Here is a 17,426-nt window from a genome sequence, read left to right on the forward strand (position 1 = left end):
TCAGAGGCACTGAGGCTGCTGTGACGTCACAAGCACAACCAGCAGCCATGAGCCTGCCACTGGCCTAGGAGGCAATCAGGCTGCTGTGACGTCACAAGCACAGCCAGCAGCCATGAGCCTGATACTGGCCTGAGAGGCACTGAGTCTGCTGTGACCTCACAAGCACAGCCAGCAGCCATGAGCATGGCACTATCCACAGAGACACTGAGTCTGCTGTGACCTCACAAGCACAGCCAGCAGCCATGAGCCTGACACTGGCAGAGGAGCCACTGAGGCTGCTGTGACCTCACAAGCACAGCCAGCAGGGGGCACTGGAGATAACCTAGCAGGCACTGAGTCTGCTGTGACCTCACAAGCACAGCCAGCAGCCATGACCCTGATACTGGTCTTGGAGGCATTCAGGCTGCTGTGACCTCACAAGCACAGCCAGCAGCCATGAGCATGGTACTGGCTTGAGAGGCACTGAGGCTGCTGTGACCTCACAAGCACAGCCAGCAGCCATAAGCCTGCCACTGGCCTAGGAGGCATTCAGGCTGCTGTGATCTCAGAAGCACAGCCAGCAGCCGTGAGCATGGCACTGGCAGAGGAGGCACTGAGGCTGCTGTGACGTCACAAGCACAGCCAGCAGCCATGAGCCTGATGCTGGGGTATGAGGCACTGAGTCTGCTGTGACCTCACAAGCACAGCCAGTAGGGGGCGATGGACACTAACCTAGGAGGCACTGAGGCTGCTGTGACCTCACAAGCACAGCCAGCAGCCATGAGACTGCCACTGGCCTCAGAGGCACTGAGGCTGCTGTGACGTCACAAGCATAGCCAGCAGCCAGGAGCCTGATTTTGGCCTGGGAATCACTGAGGCTGCTGTGACCTCACAAGCAGAGACACCAGGGGACGCTGGACACTAAACTATGAGGCACTGAGGCTGCTGTGACCTCACAATCCCAGCCAGCAGCCATGAGCCTGCCACTGGCATAGGAGGCATTCAGGCTGCTGTGACCTCAGAAGCACAGCCAGCAGCCATGACCCTGACACTGGTCTAGGAGGCATTCAGGCTGCTGTGACCTCACAAGCACAGCCAGCAGCCATGAGCCTGATGCTGGCCTGTGAGGCACGGAGTCTGTTGTGAGCTCACAAGCACAGCCAGCAGGGGGCGCTGGACACTAAACTATGAGGCACTGAGTCTGCTGTGACCTCACAAGCACAGCCAGTAGGGGGTGATGGACATTAACCTAGGAGGCACTGAGGCTGCTGTGACTTCACAAGCACAGCCAGCAGCCATGAGACTGCCACTGACCTCAGAGGCACTGAGGCTGCTGTGACGTCACAAGCATAGCCAGCAGCCAGGAGCCTGCCACTGGCATAGGAGGCATTCAGGCTGCTGTGACCTCAGAAGCACAGCCAGGAGCCATGACCCTGACACTGGCCTCAGAGGCACTGAGGCTGCTGTGACGTCACAAGCACAGCCAGCAGCCATGAGCCTGATACTGGCCTGGAAGGCGCTGAGTCTGCTGTGACCTCACAAGCAGAGCCAGCAGGGGGAGCTGGACACTAAACTATGAGGCACTGAGTCTGCTGTGACCTCACAAGCACAGCCAGTAGGGGGCGATGGACACTAACCTAGGAGGCACTGAGGCTGCTGTGACCTCACAATCACAGCCAGCAGCCATGAGACTGCCACTGGCAGAGGAGGCACTGAGGCTGGTGTGACCTCACAAGCACAGCCAGCAGCCATGAGACTGCCACTGGCCTCAGAGGCACTGAGGCTGCTGTGACCTCACAAGCACAACCAGCAGCCATGAGCCTGCCACTGGCCTAGGAGGCAATCAGGCTGCTGTGACGTCACAAGCACAGCCAGCAGCCATGAGCCTGATACTGGCCTGAGAGGCACTGAGTCTGCTGTGACCTCAAAAGCACAGCCAGCAGCCATGAGCATGGCACTATCCACAGAGACACTGAGTCTGCTGTGACCTCACAAGCACAGCCAGCAGCCATGAGCCTGACACTGGCAGAGGAGCCACTGAGGCTGCTGTGACCTCACAACACAGCCAGCAGGGGGCACTGGAGATAACCAAGCAGGCACTGAGTCTGCTGTGACCTCACAAGCACAGCCAGCAGCCATGACCCTGATACTGGTCTTGGAGGCATTCAGGCTGCTGTGACCTCACAAGCACAGCCAGCAGCCATGAGCCTGACACTGGCAGAGGAGCCACTGAGGCTGCTGTGACCTCACAACACAGCCAGCAGGGGGCACTGGAGATAACCTAGCAGGCACTGAGTCTGCTGTGACCTCACAAGCACAGCCAGCAGCCATGACCCTGATACTGGTCTTGGAGGCATTCAGGCTGCTGTGATCTCAGAAGCACAGCCAGCAGCCATGAGCATGGCACTGGCAGAGGAGGCACTGAGGCTGCTGTGACGTCACAAGCACAGCCAGCAGCCATGAGCCTGATGCTGGGGTATGAGGCACTGAGGCTGCTGTGAGCTCACAAGCACAGCCAGCAGGGGGCGCTGGACACTAACTATTGAGGCACTGAGTCTGCTGTGATCTCACAAGCAGAGTTAGCAGGGGACGCTGGACACTAAACTATGAGGCACTGAGGCTGCTGTGACCTCACAAGCACAGCCAGTAGGGGGCGATGGACACTAACCTAGGAGGCACTGAGGCTGCTGTGACCTCACAAGCACAGCCAGCAGCCATGAGACTGCCACTGGCCTCAGATGCACTGAGGCTGCTGTGACGTCACAAGCATAGCCAGCAGCCAGGAGCCTGATTTTGGCCTGGGAATCACTGAGGCTGCTGTGACCTCACAAGCAGAGACACCAGGGGACGCTGGACACTAAACTATGAGGCACTGAGGCTGCTGTGACCTCACAATCACAGCCAGCAGCCATGAGCCTGCCACTGGCATAGGAGGCATTCAGGCTGCTGTGACCTCAGAACCACAGCCAGCAGCCATGACCCTGACACTGGTCTCAGAGGCATTCAGGCTGCTGTGACCTCACAAGCACAGCCAGCAGCCATGAGCCTGATGCTGGCCTGTGAGGCACTGAGGCTGCTGTGACCTCACAAGCAGAGCCAGCAGGAGGCGCTGGACACTGAACTATGAGGCACTGAGTCTGCTGTGACCTCACAAGCACAGCCAGTAGGGGGTGATGGACATTAACCTAGTAGGCACTGAGGCTGCTGTGACCTCACAAGCACAGCCAGCAGCCATGAGACTGCCACTGACCTCAGAGGCACTGAGGCTGCTGTGACGTCACAAGCACAGCCAGCAGCCAGGAGCCTGCCACTGGCATAGGAGGCATTCAGGCTGCTGTGACCTCAGAAGCACAGCCAGCAGCCATGACCCTGACACTGGTCTAGGAGGCATTCAGGCTGCTGTGACCTCACAAGCACAGCCAGCAGCCATGAGCCTGATATTGGCCTGAGAGGCACTGAGGCTGCTGTGACCTCACAAGCACAGCCAGCAGCCATGAGCATGGCACTGGCAGAGGAGGCACTGAGGCTGCTGTGACCTCACAAGCACAGCCAGCAGCCATGAGCCTGATACTGGCCTGGAAGGCGCTGAGTCTGCTGTGACCTCACAAGCAGAGCCAGCAGGGGGAGCTGGACACTAAAGTATGAGGCACTGAGTCTGCTGTGACTTCACAAGCACAGCCAGTAGGGGGTGATGGACATTAACCTAGGAGGCACTGAGGCTGCTGTGACGTCAGAAGCACAGCCAGCAGCCATGAGACTGCCACTGGCCTCAGAGGCACTGAGGCTGCTGTGACCTCACAAGCACAACCAGCAGCCATGAGCCTGCCACTGGCCTAGGAGGCAATCAGGCTGCTGTGACGTCACAAGCACAGCCAGCAGCCATGAGCCTGATACTGGCCTGAGAGGCACTGAGTCTGCTGTGACCTCACAAGCACAGCCAGCAGCCATGAGCATGGCACTATCCACAGAGACACTGAGTCTGCTGTGACCTCACAAGCACAGCCAGCAGCCATGAGCCTGACACTGGCAGAGGAGCCACTGAGGCTGCTGTGACCTCACAAGCACAGCCAGCAGGGGGCACTGGAGATAACCTAGCAGGCACTGAGTCTGCTGTGACCTCACAAGCACAGCCAGCAGCCATGACCCTGATACTGGTCTTGGAGGCATTCAGGCTGCTGTGACCTCACAAGCACAGCCAGCAGCCATGAGCATGGTACTGGCTTGAGAGGCACTGAGGCTGCTGTGACCTCACAAGCACAGCCAGCAGCCATAAGCCTGCCACTGGCCTAGGAGGCATTCAGGCTGCTGTGATCTCAGAAGCACAGCCAGCAGCCGTGAGCATGGCACTGGCAGAGGAGGCACTGAGGCTGCTGTGACGTCACAAGCACAGCCAGCAGCCATGAGCCTGATGCTGGGGTATGAGGCACTGAGTCTGCTGTGACCTCACAAGCACAGCCAGTAGGGGGCGATGGACACTAACCTAGGAGGCACTGAGGCTGCTGTGACCTCACAAGCACAGCCAGCAGCCATGAGACTGCCACTGGCCTCAGAGGCACTGAGGCTGCTGTGACGTCACAAGCATAGCCAGCAGCCAGGAGCCTGATTTTGGCCTGGGAATCACTGAGGCTGCTGTGACCTCACAAGCAGAGACACCAGGGGACGCTGGACACTAAACTATGAGGCACTGAGGCTGCTGTGACCTCACAATCCCAGCCAGCAGCCATGAGCCTGCCACTGGCATAGGAGGCATTCAGGCTGCTGTGACCTCAGAAGCACAGCCAGCAGCCATGACCCTGACACTGGTCTAGGAGGCATTCAGGCTGCTGTGACCTCACAAGCACAGCCAGCAGCCATGAGCCTGATGCTGGCCTGTGAGGCACGGAGTCTGTTGTGAGCTCACAAGCACAGCCAGCAGGGGGCGCTGGACACTAAACTATGAGGCACTGAGTCTGCTGTGACCTCACAAGCACAGCCAGTAGGGGGTGATGGACATTAACCTAGTAGGCACTGAGGCTGCTGTGACTTCACAAGCACAGCCAGCAGCCATGAGACTGCCACTGACCTCAGAGGCACTGAGGCTGCTGTGACGTCACAAGCATAGCCAGCAGCCAGGAGCCTGCCACTGGCATAGGAGGCATTCAGGCTGCTGTGACCTCAGAAGCACAGCCAGGAGCCATGACCCTGACACTGGCCTCAGAGGCACTGAGGCTGCTGTGACGTCACAAGCACAGCCAGCAGCCATGAGCCTGATACTGGCCTGGAAGGCGCTGAGTCTGCTGTGACCTCACAAGCAGAGCCAGCAGGGGGAGCTGGACACTAAACTATGAGGCACTGAGTCTGCTGTGACCTCACAAGCACAGCCAGTAGGGGGCGATGGACACTAACCTAGGAGGCACTGAGGCTGCTGTGACCTCACAATCACAGCCAGCAGCCATGAGCCTGCCACTGGCAGAGGAGGCACTGAGGCTGGTGTGACCTCACAAGCACAGCCAGCAGCCATGAGACTGCCACTGGCCTCAGAGGCACTGAGGCTGCTGTGACCTCACAAGCACAACCAGCAGCCATGAGCCTGCCACTGGCCTAGGAGGCAATCAGGCTGCTGTGACGTCACAAGCACAGCCAGCAGCCATGAGCCTGATACTGGCCTGAGAGGCACTGAGTCTGCTGTGACCTCAAAAGCACAGCCAGCAGCCATGAGCATGGCACTATCCACAGAGACACTGAGTCTGCTGTGACCTCACAAGCACAGCCAGCAGCCATGAGCCTGACACTGGCAGAGGAGCCACTGAGGCTGCTGTGACCTCACAACACAGCCAGCAGGGGGCACTGGAGATAACCAAGCAGGCACTGAGTCTGCTGTGACCTCACAAGCACAGCCAGCAGCCATGACCCTGATACTGGTCTTGGAGGCATTCAGGCTGCTGTGACCTCACAAGCACAGCCAGCAGCCATGAGCCTGACACTGGCAGAGGAGCCACTGAGGCTGCTGTGACCTCACAACACAGCCAGCAGGGGGCACTGGAGATAACCTAGCAGGCACTGAGTCTGCTGTGACCTCACAAGCACAGCCAGCAGCCATGACCCTGATACTGGTCTTGGAGGCATTCAGGCTGCTGTGATCTCAGAAGCACAGCCAGCAGCCATGAGCATGGCACTGGCAGAGGAGGCACTGAGGCTGCTGTGACGTCACAAGCACAGCCAGCAGCCATGAGCCTGATGCTGGGGTATGAGGCACTGAGGCTGCTGTGAGCTCACAAGCACAGCCAGCAGGGGGCGCTGGACACTAACTATTGAGGCACTGAGTCTGCTGTGATCTCACAAGCAGAGGCAGCAGGGGACGCTGGACACTAAACTATGAGGCACTGAGGCTGCTGTGACCTCACAAGCACAGCCAGTAGGGGGCGATGGACACTAACCTAGGAGGCACTGAGGCTGCTGTGACCTCACAAGCACAGCCAGCAGCCATGAGACTGCCACTGGCCTCAGATGCACTGAGGCTGCTGTGACGTCACAAGCATAGCCAGCAGCCAGGAGCCTGATTTTGGCCTGGGAATCACTGAGGCTGCTGTGACCTCACAAGCAGAGACACCAGGGGACGCTGGACACTAAACTATGAGGCACTGAGGCTGCTGTGACCTCACAATCACAGCCAGCAGCCATGAGCCTGCCACTGGCATAGGAGGCATTCAGGCTGCTGTGACCTCAGAACCACAGCCAGCAGCCATGACCCTGACACTGGTCTCAGAGGCATTCAGGCTGCTGTGACCTCACAAGCACAGCCAGCAGCCATGAGCCTGATGCTGGCCTGTGAGGCACTGAGGCTGCTGTGACCTCACAAGCAGAGCCAGCAGGAGGCGCTGGACACTGATCTATGAGGCACTGAGTCTGCTGTGACCTCACAAGCACAGCCAGTAGGGGGTGATGGACATTAACCTAGTAGGCACTGAGGCTGCTGTGACCTCACAAGCACAGCCAGCAGCCATGAGACTGCCACTGACCTCAGAGGCACTGAGGCTGCTGTGACGTCACAAGCACAGCCAGCAGCCAGGAGCCTGCCACTGGCATAGGAGGCATTCAGGCTGCTGTGACCTCAGAAGCACAGCCAGCAGCCATGACCCTGACACTGGTCTAGGAGGCATTCAGGCTGCTGTGACCTCACAAGCACAGCCAGCAGCCATGAGCCTGATATTGGCCTGAGAGGCACTGAGGCTGCTGTGACCTCACAAGCACAGCCAGCAGCCATGAGCATGGCACTGGCAGAGGAGGCACTGAGGCTGCTGTGACCTCACAAGCACAGCCAGCAGCCATGAGCCTGATACTGGCCTGGAAGGCGCTGAGTCTGCTGTGACCTCACAAGCAGAGCCAGCAGGGGGAGCTGGACACTAAAGTATGAGGCACTGAGTCTGCTGTGACTTCACAAGCACAGCCAGTAGGGGGTGATGGACATTAACCTAGGAGGCACTGAGGCTGCTGTGACGTCAGAAGCACAGCCAGCAGCCATGAGACTGCCACTGGCCTCAGAGGCACTGAGGCTGCTGTGACCTCACAAGCACAACCAGCAGCCATGAGCCTGCCACTGGCCTAGGAGGCAATCAGGCTGCTGTGACGTCACAAGCACAGCCAGCAGCCATGAGCCTGATACTGGCCTGAGAGGCACTGAGTCTGCTGTGACCTCACAAGCACAGCCAGCAGCCATGAGCATGGCACTATCCACAGAGACACTGAGTCTGCTGTGACCTCACAAGCACAGCCAGCAGCCATGAGCCTGACACTGGCAGAGGAGCCACTGAGGCTGCTGTGACCTCACAAGCACAGCCAGCAGGGGGCACTGGAGATAACCTAGCAGGCACTGAGTCTGCTGTGACCTCACAAGCACAGCCAGCAGCCATGACCCTGATACTGGTCTTGGAGGCATTCAGGCTGCTGTGACCTCACAAGCACAGCCAGCAGCCATGAGCATGATACTGGCTTGAGAGGCACTGAGGCTGCTGTGACCTCACAAGCACAGCCAGCAGCCATAAGCCTGCCACTGGCCTAGGAGGCATTCAGGCTGCTGTGATCTCAGAAGCACAGCCAGCAGCCATGAGCATGGCACTGGCAGAGGAGGCACTGAGGCTGCTGTGACGTCACAAGCACAGCCAGCAGCCATGAGCCTGATGCTGGGGTATGAGGCACTGAGGCTGCTGTGACCTCAGAAGCACAGCCAGTAGGGGGCGATGGACACTAAGCTAGGAGGCACTGAGGCTGCTGTGACCTCACAAGCACAGCCAGCAGCCATGAGACTGCCACTGGCCTCAGAGGCACTGAGGCTGCTGTGACAACACAAGCATAGCCAGCAGCCAGGAGCCTGATTTTGGCCTGGGAATCACTGAGGCTGCTGTGACCTCACAAGCAGAGACACCAGGGGACGCTGGACACTAAACTATGAGGCACTGAGGCTGCTGTGACCTCACAATCCCAGCCAGCAGCCATGAGCCTGCCACTGGCATAGGAGGCATTCAGGCTGCTGTGACCTCAGAAGCACAGCCAGCAGCCATGACCCTGACACTGGTCTAGGAGGCATTCAGGCTGCTGTGACCTCACAAGCACAGCCAGCAGCCATGAGCCTGATGCTGGCCTGTGAGGCACGGAGTCTGTTGTGAGCTCACAAGCATAGCCAGCAGGGGGCGCTGGACACTAAACTATGAGGCACTGAGTCTGCTGTGACCTCACAAGCACAGCCAGTAGGGGGTGATGGACATTAACCTAGGAGGCACTGAGGCTGCTGTGACTTCACAAGCACAGCCAGCAGCCATGAGACTGCCACTGACCTCAGAGGCACTGAGGCTGCTGTGACGTCACAAGCATAGCCAGCAGCCAGGAGCCTGCCACTGGCATAGGAGGCATTCAGGCTGCTGTGACCTCAGAAGCACAGCCAGCAGCCATGACCCTGACACTGGCCTCAGAGGCACTGAGGCTGCTGTGACGTCACAAGCACAGCCAGCAGCCATGAGCCTGATACTGGCCTGGAAGGCACTGAGTCTGCTGTGACCTCACAAGCACAGCCAGTAGGGGGTGATGGATACTAACCAAGGAGGCACTGAGTCTGCTGTGACCTCACAAGCACAGCCAGCAGCCATGAGCCTGCCACTGGCAGAGGAGGCACTGAGGCTGGTGTGACCTCACAAGCACAGCCAGCAGCCATGAGACTGCCACTGGCCTCAGAGGCACTGAGGCTGCTGTGACCTCACAAGCACAACCAGCAGCCATGAGCCTGCCACTGGCCTAGGAGGCAATCAGGCTGCTGTGACGTCACAAGCACAGCCAGCAGCCATGAGCCTGATACTGGCCTGAGAGGCACTGAGTCTGCTGTGACCTCAAAAGCACAGCCAGCAGCCATGAGCATGGCACTATCCACAGAGACACTGAGTCTGCTGTGACCTCACAAGCACAGCCAGCAGCCATGAGCCTGCCACTGGCATAGGAGGCATTCAGGCTGCTGTGACCTCAGAAGCACAGCCAGCAGCCATGACCCTGACACTGGTCTAGGAGGCATTCAGGCTGCTGTGACCTCACAAGCACAGCCAGCAGCCATGAGCCTGATATTGGCCTGAGAGGCACTGAGGCTGCTGTGACCTCACAAGCACAGCCAGCAGCCATGAGCATGGCACTGGCAGAGGAGGCACTGAGGCTGCTGTGACCTCACAAGCACAGCCAGCAGCCATGAGCCTGATACTGGCCTGGAAGGCGCTGAGTCTGCTGTGACCTCACAAGCAGAGCCAGCAGGGGGAGCTGGACACCAACCTATGAGGCACTGAGTCTGCTGTGACCTCACAAGCACAGCCAGTAGGGGGCGATGGACACTAACCTAGGAGGCACTGAGGCTGCTGTGACCTCACAAGCACAGCCAGCAGCCATGAGCCTGCCACTGGCAGAGGAGGCACTGAGGCTTCTGTGACCTCAGAAGCACAGCCAGCAGCCATGAGACTGCCACTGGCCTAGGAGGCAATCAGGCTGCTGTGACGTCACAAGCACAGCCAGCAGCCATGAGCCTGATACTGGCCTGAGAGGCACTGAGTCTGCTGTGACCTCAAAAGCACAGCCAGCAGCCATGAGCATGGCACTATCCACAGAGACACTGAGTCTGCTGTGACCTCACAAGCACAGCCAGCAACCATGAGCCTGACACTGGCAGAGGAGCCACTGAGGCTGCTGTGACCTCACAACACAGCCAGCAGCGGGCACTGGAGATAACCTAGCAGGCACTGAGTCTGCTGTGACCTCACAAGCACAGCCAATAGGGGGCGATGGACACTAACCTAGGAGGCACTGAGGCTGCTGTGACCTCACAAGCACAGCCAGCAGCCATGAGCCTGCCACTGGCAGAGGAGGCACTGAGGCTTCTGTGACCTCACAAGCACAGCCAGCAGCCATGAGACTGCCACTGGCCTCAGAGGCACTGAGGCTGCTGTGACCTCAAAAGCACAGCCAGCAGCCATGAGCCTGATATTGGCCTGGGAGGCACTGAGGCTGCTGTGAACTCACAAGCACAGCCAGTAGGGGGCGATGGACACTAACCTAGGAGCCACTGAGTCTGCTGTGACCTCACAAGCAGAGCCAGCAGGGGACGCTGGACACTAAACTATGTGACCCTGAGTCTGCTGTGACCTCACAATCCCAGCCAGCAGCCATGAGCCTGCCACTGGCATAGGAGGCATTCAGGCTTGTGTGACCTCACAAGCACAGCCAGCAGCCATGACCCTGACACTGGTCTAGGAGGCATTCAGGCTGCTGTGAGTTCACAAGCACAGCCAGCAGGGGGCGCTGCACACTAACTTTTGAGGCACTGAGTCTGCTGTGACCTCACAAGCAGAGCCAGCAGGGGACGCTGGACACTGAACTATGAGGCACTGAGGCTGCTGTGACCTCACAAGCACAGCCAGCAGCCATGTGCCTGCCACTGGCAGAGGAGGCACTGAGGCTGGTGTGACCTCAAAAGCACAGCCAGCAGGGGGCGCTGCACACTAACTTTTGAGGCACTGAGTCTGCTGTGACCTCACAAGCAGAGCCAGCAGGGGACGCTGGACCCTAACTTTTGAGGCACTGAGGCTTCTGTGAGCTCACAATCATAGCCAGCAACCATGAGCCTGCCACTGGCCTAGGAGGCATTCAGGCTGCTGTGATCTCAGAAGCACAGCCAGCAGCCATGAGCATGGCACTGGCAGAGGAGGCACTGATGCTGCTGTGACGTCACAAGCACAGCCAGCAGCCATGAGCCTGATGCTGGGGTATGAGGCACTGAGGCTGCTGTGACCTCACAAGCACAGCCAGTAGGGGGCGATGGACACTAACCTAGGAGGCACTGAGGCTGCTGTGACCTCACAAGCACAGCCAGCAGCCATGAGACTGCCACTGGGCTCAGAGGCACTGAGGCTGCTGTGACGTCACAAGCATAGCCAGCAGCCAGGAGCCTGATTTTGGCCTGGGAATCACTGAGGCTGCTGTGACCTCACAAGCAGAGACACCAGGGGACGCTGGACACTAAACTATGAGGCACTGAGGCTGCTGTGACCTCACAATCCCAGCCAGCAGCCATGAGCCTGCCACTGGCATAGGAGGCATTCAGGCTGCTGTGACCTCAGAAGCACAGCCAGCAGCCATGACCCTGACACTGGTCTAGGAGGCATTCAGGCTGCTGTGACCTCACAAGCACAGCCAGCAGCCATGAGCCTGATGCTGGCCTGTGAGGCACGGAGTCTGCTGTGAGCTCACAAGCAGAGCCAGCAGGGGGCGCTGGACACTAAACTATGAGGCACTGAGTCTGCTGTGACCTCACAAGCACAGCCAGTAGGGGGTGATGGACATTAACCTAGGAGGCACTGAGGCTGCTGTGACTTCACAAGCACAGCCAGCAGCCATGAGACTGCCACTGACCTCAGAGGCACTGAGGCTGCTGTGACGTCACAAGCATAGCCAGCAGCCAGGAGCCTGCCACTGGCATAGGAGGCACTCAGGCTGCTGTGACCTCAGAAGCACAGCCAGCAGCCATGACCCTGACACTGGCCTCAGAGGCACTGAGGCTGCTGTGACGTCACAAGCACAGCCAGCAGCCATGAGCCTGATACTGGCCTGGAAGGCGCTGAGTCTGCTGTGACCTCACAAGCAGAGCCAGCAGGGGGAGCTGGACACTAAAGTATGAGGCACTGAGTCTGCTGTGACCTCACAAGCACAGCCAGTAGGGGGTGATGGACACTAACCTAGGAGGCACTGAGGCTGCTGTGACCTCACAAGCACAGCCAGCAGCCATGAGCCTGCCACTGGCAGAGGAGGCACTGAGGCTTCTGTGACCTCACAAGCACAGCCAGCAGCCATGAGACTGCCACTGGCCTCAGAGGCACTGAGGCTGCTGTGACGTCACAAGCACAACCAGCAGCCATGAGCCTGCCACTGGCCTAGCAGGCAATCAGGCTGCTGTGACGTCACAAGCATAGCCAGCAGCCATGAGCCTGATACTGGCCTGAGAGGCACTGAGTCTGCTGTGACCTCAAAAGCACAGCCAGCAGCCATGAGCATGGCACTATCCACAGAGACACTGAGTCTGCTGTGACCTCACAAGCACAGCCAGCAGCCATGAGCCTGACACTGGCAGAGGAGCCACTGAGTCTGCTGTGACTTCACAAGCACAGCCAGTAGGGGGCGATGGACACTAACCTAGGAGGCACTGAGGCTGCTGTGACCTCACAAGCACAGCCAGCAGCCATGAGCCTGCCACTGGCAGAGGAGGCAGTGAGGCTTCTGTGACCTCACAAGCACAGCCAGCAGCCATGGGACTGCCACTGGCCTCAGAGGCACTGAGGCTGCTGTGACCTCACAAGCACAGCCAGCAGCCATGAGCCTGCCACGGGCCTAGGAGGCACTCAGGCTGCTGTGACGTCAGAAGCACAGCCAGCAGCCAGGAGCCTGATATTGGCCTGGGAGGCACTGAGGCTGCTGTGAACTCACAAGCACAGCCAGTAGGGGGCGATGGACACTAACCTAGGAGCCACTGAGTCTGCTGTGACCTCACAAGCAGAGCCAGCAGGGGACGCTGGACACTAAACCATGCGGCCCTGAGTCTGCTGTGACCTCACAATCCCAGCCAGCAGCCATGAGCCTGCCACTGGCATAGGAGGCATTCAGGCTTGTGTGACCTCACAAGCACAGCCAGCAGCCATGACCCTGACACTGGTCTAGGAGGCATTCAGGCTGCTGTGAGTTCACAAGCACAGCCAGCAGGGGGCGCTGCACACTAACTTTTGAGGCACTGAGTCTGCTGTGACCTCACAAGCAGAGCCAGCAGGGGACGCTGGACACTGAACTATGAGGCACTGAGGCTGCTGTGACCTCACAATCCCAGCCAGCAGCCATGAGCCTGCCACTGGCAGAGGAGGCACTGAGGCTGCTGTGACCTCAGAAGCACAGCCAGCAGGGGGCGCTGCACACTAACTTTTGAGGCACTGAGTCTGCTGTGACCTCACAAGCAGAGCCAGCAGGGGACGCTGGACCCTAACTTTTGAGGCACTGAGGCTTCTGTGAGCTCACAATCATAGCCAGCAGCCATGAGCCTGCCACAGGCTAGGAGGCACTCAGGCTGCTGTGACCTCACAAGCACAGCCAGCAGCCATGACCCTGATACTGTTCTAGGAGGCATTCAGGCTGCTGTGACCTCACAAGCACAGCCAGCAGCCATGAGCCTGATACTGGCGTGAGAGGCACTGAGTCTGCTGTGATCTCACAAGCACAGCCAGCAGGGGACGCTGGACACTAAACTATGAGGCACTGAGTCTTCTGTGACCTCACAACCAGAGCCAGCAGGGGACGCTGGACACTAAACTATGCGGCCCTGAGTCTGCTGTGACCTCACAATCCCAGCCAGCAGCCATGAGCCTGCCACTGGCATAGGAGGCATTCAGGCTTGTGTGACCTCACAAGCACAGCCAGTAGGGGGCGCTGCACACTAACTTTTGAGGCACTGAGTCTGCTGTGACCTCACAAGCAGAGCCAGCAGGGGACGCTGGACCCTAACTTTTGAGGCACTGAGGCTTCTGTGAGCTCACAATCATAGCCAGCAGCCATGAGCCTGCCACAGGCCTAGGAGGCATTCAGGCTGCTGTGACCTCACAAGCACAGCCAGCAGCCATGACCCTGATACTGGTCTTGGAGGCATTCAGGCTGCTGTGACCTCACAAGCACAGCCAGCAGCCATGAGCCTGCCACTGGCAGAGGAGGCACTGAGGCTTCTGTGACCTCACAAGCACAGCCAGCAGCCATGAGACTGCCACTGGCCTCAGAGGCACTGAGGCTGCTGTGACCTCACAAGCACAACCAGCAGCCATGAGCCTGCCACTGGCCTAGGAGGCAATCAGGCTGCTGTGACGTCACAAGCACAGCCAGCAGCCATGAGCCTGATACTGGCCTGAGAGGCACTGAGTCTGCTGTGACCTCAAAAGCACAGCCAGCAGCCATGAGCATGGTACTATCCACAGAGACACTGAGTCTGCTGTGACCTCACAAGCACAGCCAGCAGCCATGAGCCTGACACTGGCAGAGGAGCCACTGAGGCTGCTGTGACCTCACAACACAGCCAGCAGGGGGCACTGGAGATAACCTAGCAGGCACTGAGTCTGCTGTGACCTCACAAGCACAGCCAGCAGCCATGACCCTGATACTGGTCTTGGAGGCATTCAGGCTGCTGTGACCTCACAAGCACAGCCAGCAGCCATGAGCATGATACTGGCTTGAGAGGCACTGAGGCTGCTGTGACCTCACAAGCACAGCCAGCAGCCATGAGACTGCCACTGGCAGAGGAGGCACTGAGGCTTCTGTGACCTCACAAGCACAGCCAGCAGCCATAAGCCTGCCACTGGCCTAGGAGGCATTCAGGCTGCTGTGATCTCAGAAGCACAGCCAGCAGCCATGAGCATGGCACTGGCAGAGGAGGCACTGAGGCTGCTGTGACGTCACAAGCACAGCCAGCAGCCATGAGCCTGATGCTGGGGTATGAGGCACTGAGGCTGCTGTGACCTCACAAGCACAGCCAGTAGGGGGCGATGGACACTAAACTATGAGGCACTGAGTCTGCTGTGACCTCACAAGCACAGCCAGTAGGGGGTGATGGACATTAACCTAGGAGGCACTGAGGCTGCTGTGACTTCACAAGCACAGCCAGCAGCCATGAGACTGCCACTGACCTCAGAGGCACTGAGGCTGCTGTGACGTCACAAGCATAGCCAGCAGCCAGGAGCCTGCCACTGGCATAGGAGGCACTCAGGCTGCTGTGACCTCAGAAGCACAGCCAGCAGCCATGACCCTGACACTGGCCTCAGAGGCACTGAGGCTGCTGTGATCTCACAAGCACAGCCAGCAGGGGACGCTGGACACTAAACTATGAGGCACTGAGTCTGCTGTGACCTCACAAGCAGAGCCAGCAGGGGACGCTGGACACTAAACTATGCGGCCCTGAGTCTGCTGTGACCTCACAATCCCAGCCAGCAGCCATGAGCCTGCCACTGGCATAGGAGGCATTCAGGCTTGTGTGACCTCACAAGCACAGCCAGCAGCCATGACCCTGACACTGGTCTAGGAGGCATTCAGGCTGCTGTGAGTTCACAAGCAGAGCCAGCAGGGGACGCTGGACACTAAACTATGCGGCCCTGAGTCTGCTGTGACCTCACAATCCCAGCCAGCAGCCATGAGCCTGCCACTGGCAGAGGAGGCACTGAGGCTGGTGTGACCTCACAAGCACAGCCAGCAGGGGGCGCTGCACAGTAACTTTTGAGGCACTGAGTCTGCTGTGACCTCACAAGCAGAGCCAGCAGGGGACGCTGGACCCTAACTTTTGAGGCACTGAGGCTTCTGTGAGCTCACAATCATAGCCAGCAGCCATGAGCCTGCCACAGGCCTAGGAGGCATTCAGGCTGCTGTGACCTCACAAGCACAGCCAGCAGCCATGACCCTGATACTGGTCTTGGAGGCATTCAGGCTGCTGTGACCTCACAAGCACAGCCAGCAGCCATGAGACTGCCACTGGCAGAGGAGGCACTGAGGCTGCTGTGACCTCACAAGGACAGCCAGCAGCCATAAGCCTGCCACTGGCCTAGGAGGCATTCAGGCTGCTGTGACCTCAGAAGCACAGCCAGCAGCCATGAGCATGGCACTGGCAGAGGAGGAACTGAGGCTGCTGTGACGTCACAAGCACAGCCAGCAGCCATGAGCCTGATGCTGGGGTATGAGGCACTGAGGCTGTTGTGACCTCACAAGCACAGCCAGCAGGGGGCGCTGGACACTAACTATTGAGGCACTGAGTCTGCTGTGATCTCACAAGCAGAGGCAGCAGGGGACACTGGACACTAAACTATGAGGCACTGAGTCTGCTGTGACCTCACAAGCACAGCCAGTAGGGGGTGATGGACACTAACCTAGGAGGCACTGAGGCTGCTGTGACCTCACAAGCACAGCCAGCAGCCATGAGCCTGCCACTGGCCTCAGAGGCACTGAGGCTGCTGTGACGTCACAAGCATAGCCAGCAGCCAGGAGCCTGATTTTGGCCTGGGAATCACTGAGGCTGCTGTGACCTCACAAGCAGAGACACCAGGGGACGCTGGACACTAAACTATGAGGCACTGAGGCTGCTGTGACCTCATAATCCCAGCCAGCAGCCATGAGCCTGCCACTGGCATAGGAGGCATTCAGGCTGCTGTGACCTCAGAAGCACAGCCAGCAGCCATGACCCTGACACTGGTCTAGGAGGCATTCAGACTGCTGTGACCTCACAAGCACAGCCAGCAGCCATGAGCCTGATACTGGCCTGAGAGGCACTGAGTCTGCTGTGAGCTCACAAGCAGAGCCAGCAGGGGGCGCTGGACACTAACTATTGAGGCTCTGAGTCTGCTGTGATCTCACAAGCAGAGGCAGCAGGGGATGCTGGACACTAAACTATGGGGCACTGAGGCTGCTGTGACCTCACAATCACAGCCAGCAGCCATGAGCCTGCCACTGGCCTCAGAGGCACTGAGGCTTCTGTGACCTCACAAGCACAGCCAGCAGCCATGAGACTGCCACTGGCCTCAGAGGCACTGAGGCTGCTGTGACGTCATAAGCACAGCCAGCAGCCATGAGCCTGCCACTGGCCTAGGAGGCATTCAGGCTGCTGTGACCTCAGAAGCACAGCCAGCAGCCATGAGCATGGCACTGGCAGAGGAGGCACTGAGGCTGCTGTGACGTCACAAGCACAGCCAGCAGCCATGAGCCTGATGCTGGCCTGGGAGGCACTGAGTCTGCTGTGAGCTCACAAGCAGAGCCAGCAGGGGGCGCTGGACACTAAACTATGAGGCACTGAGTCTGCTGTGACCTCACAAGCACAGCCAGTAGGGGGTGATGGACATTAACCTAGGAGGCACTGAGGCTGCTGTGACGTCACAAGCGTAGCC

This window comes from Dromaius novaehollandiae, unplaced genomic scaffold, assembly GCF_036370855.1.
Source record: "Dromaius novaehollandiae isolate bDroNov1 unplaced genomic scaffold, bDroNov1.hap1 HAP1_SCAFFOLD_27, whole genome shotgun sequence".
In the NCBI taxonomy this organism is placed as follows: Eukaryota; Metazoa; Chordata; class Aves; order Casuariiformes; family Dromaiidae; genus Dromaius; species Dromaius novaehollandiae.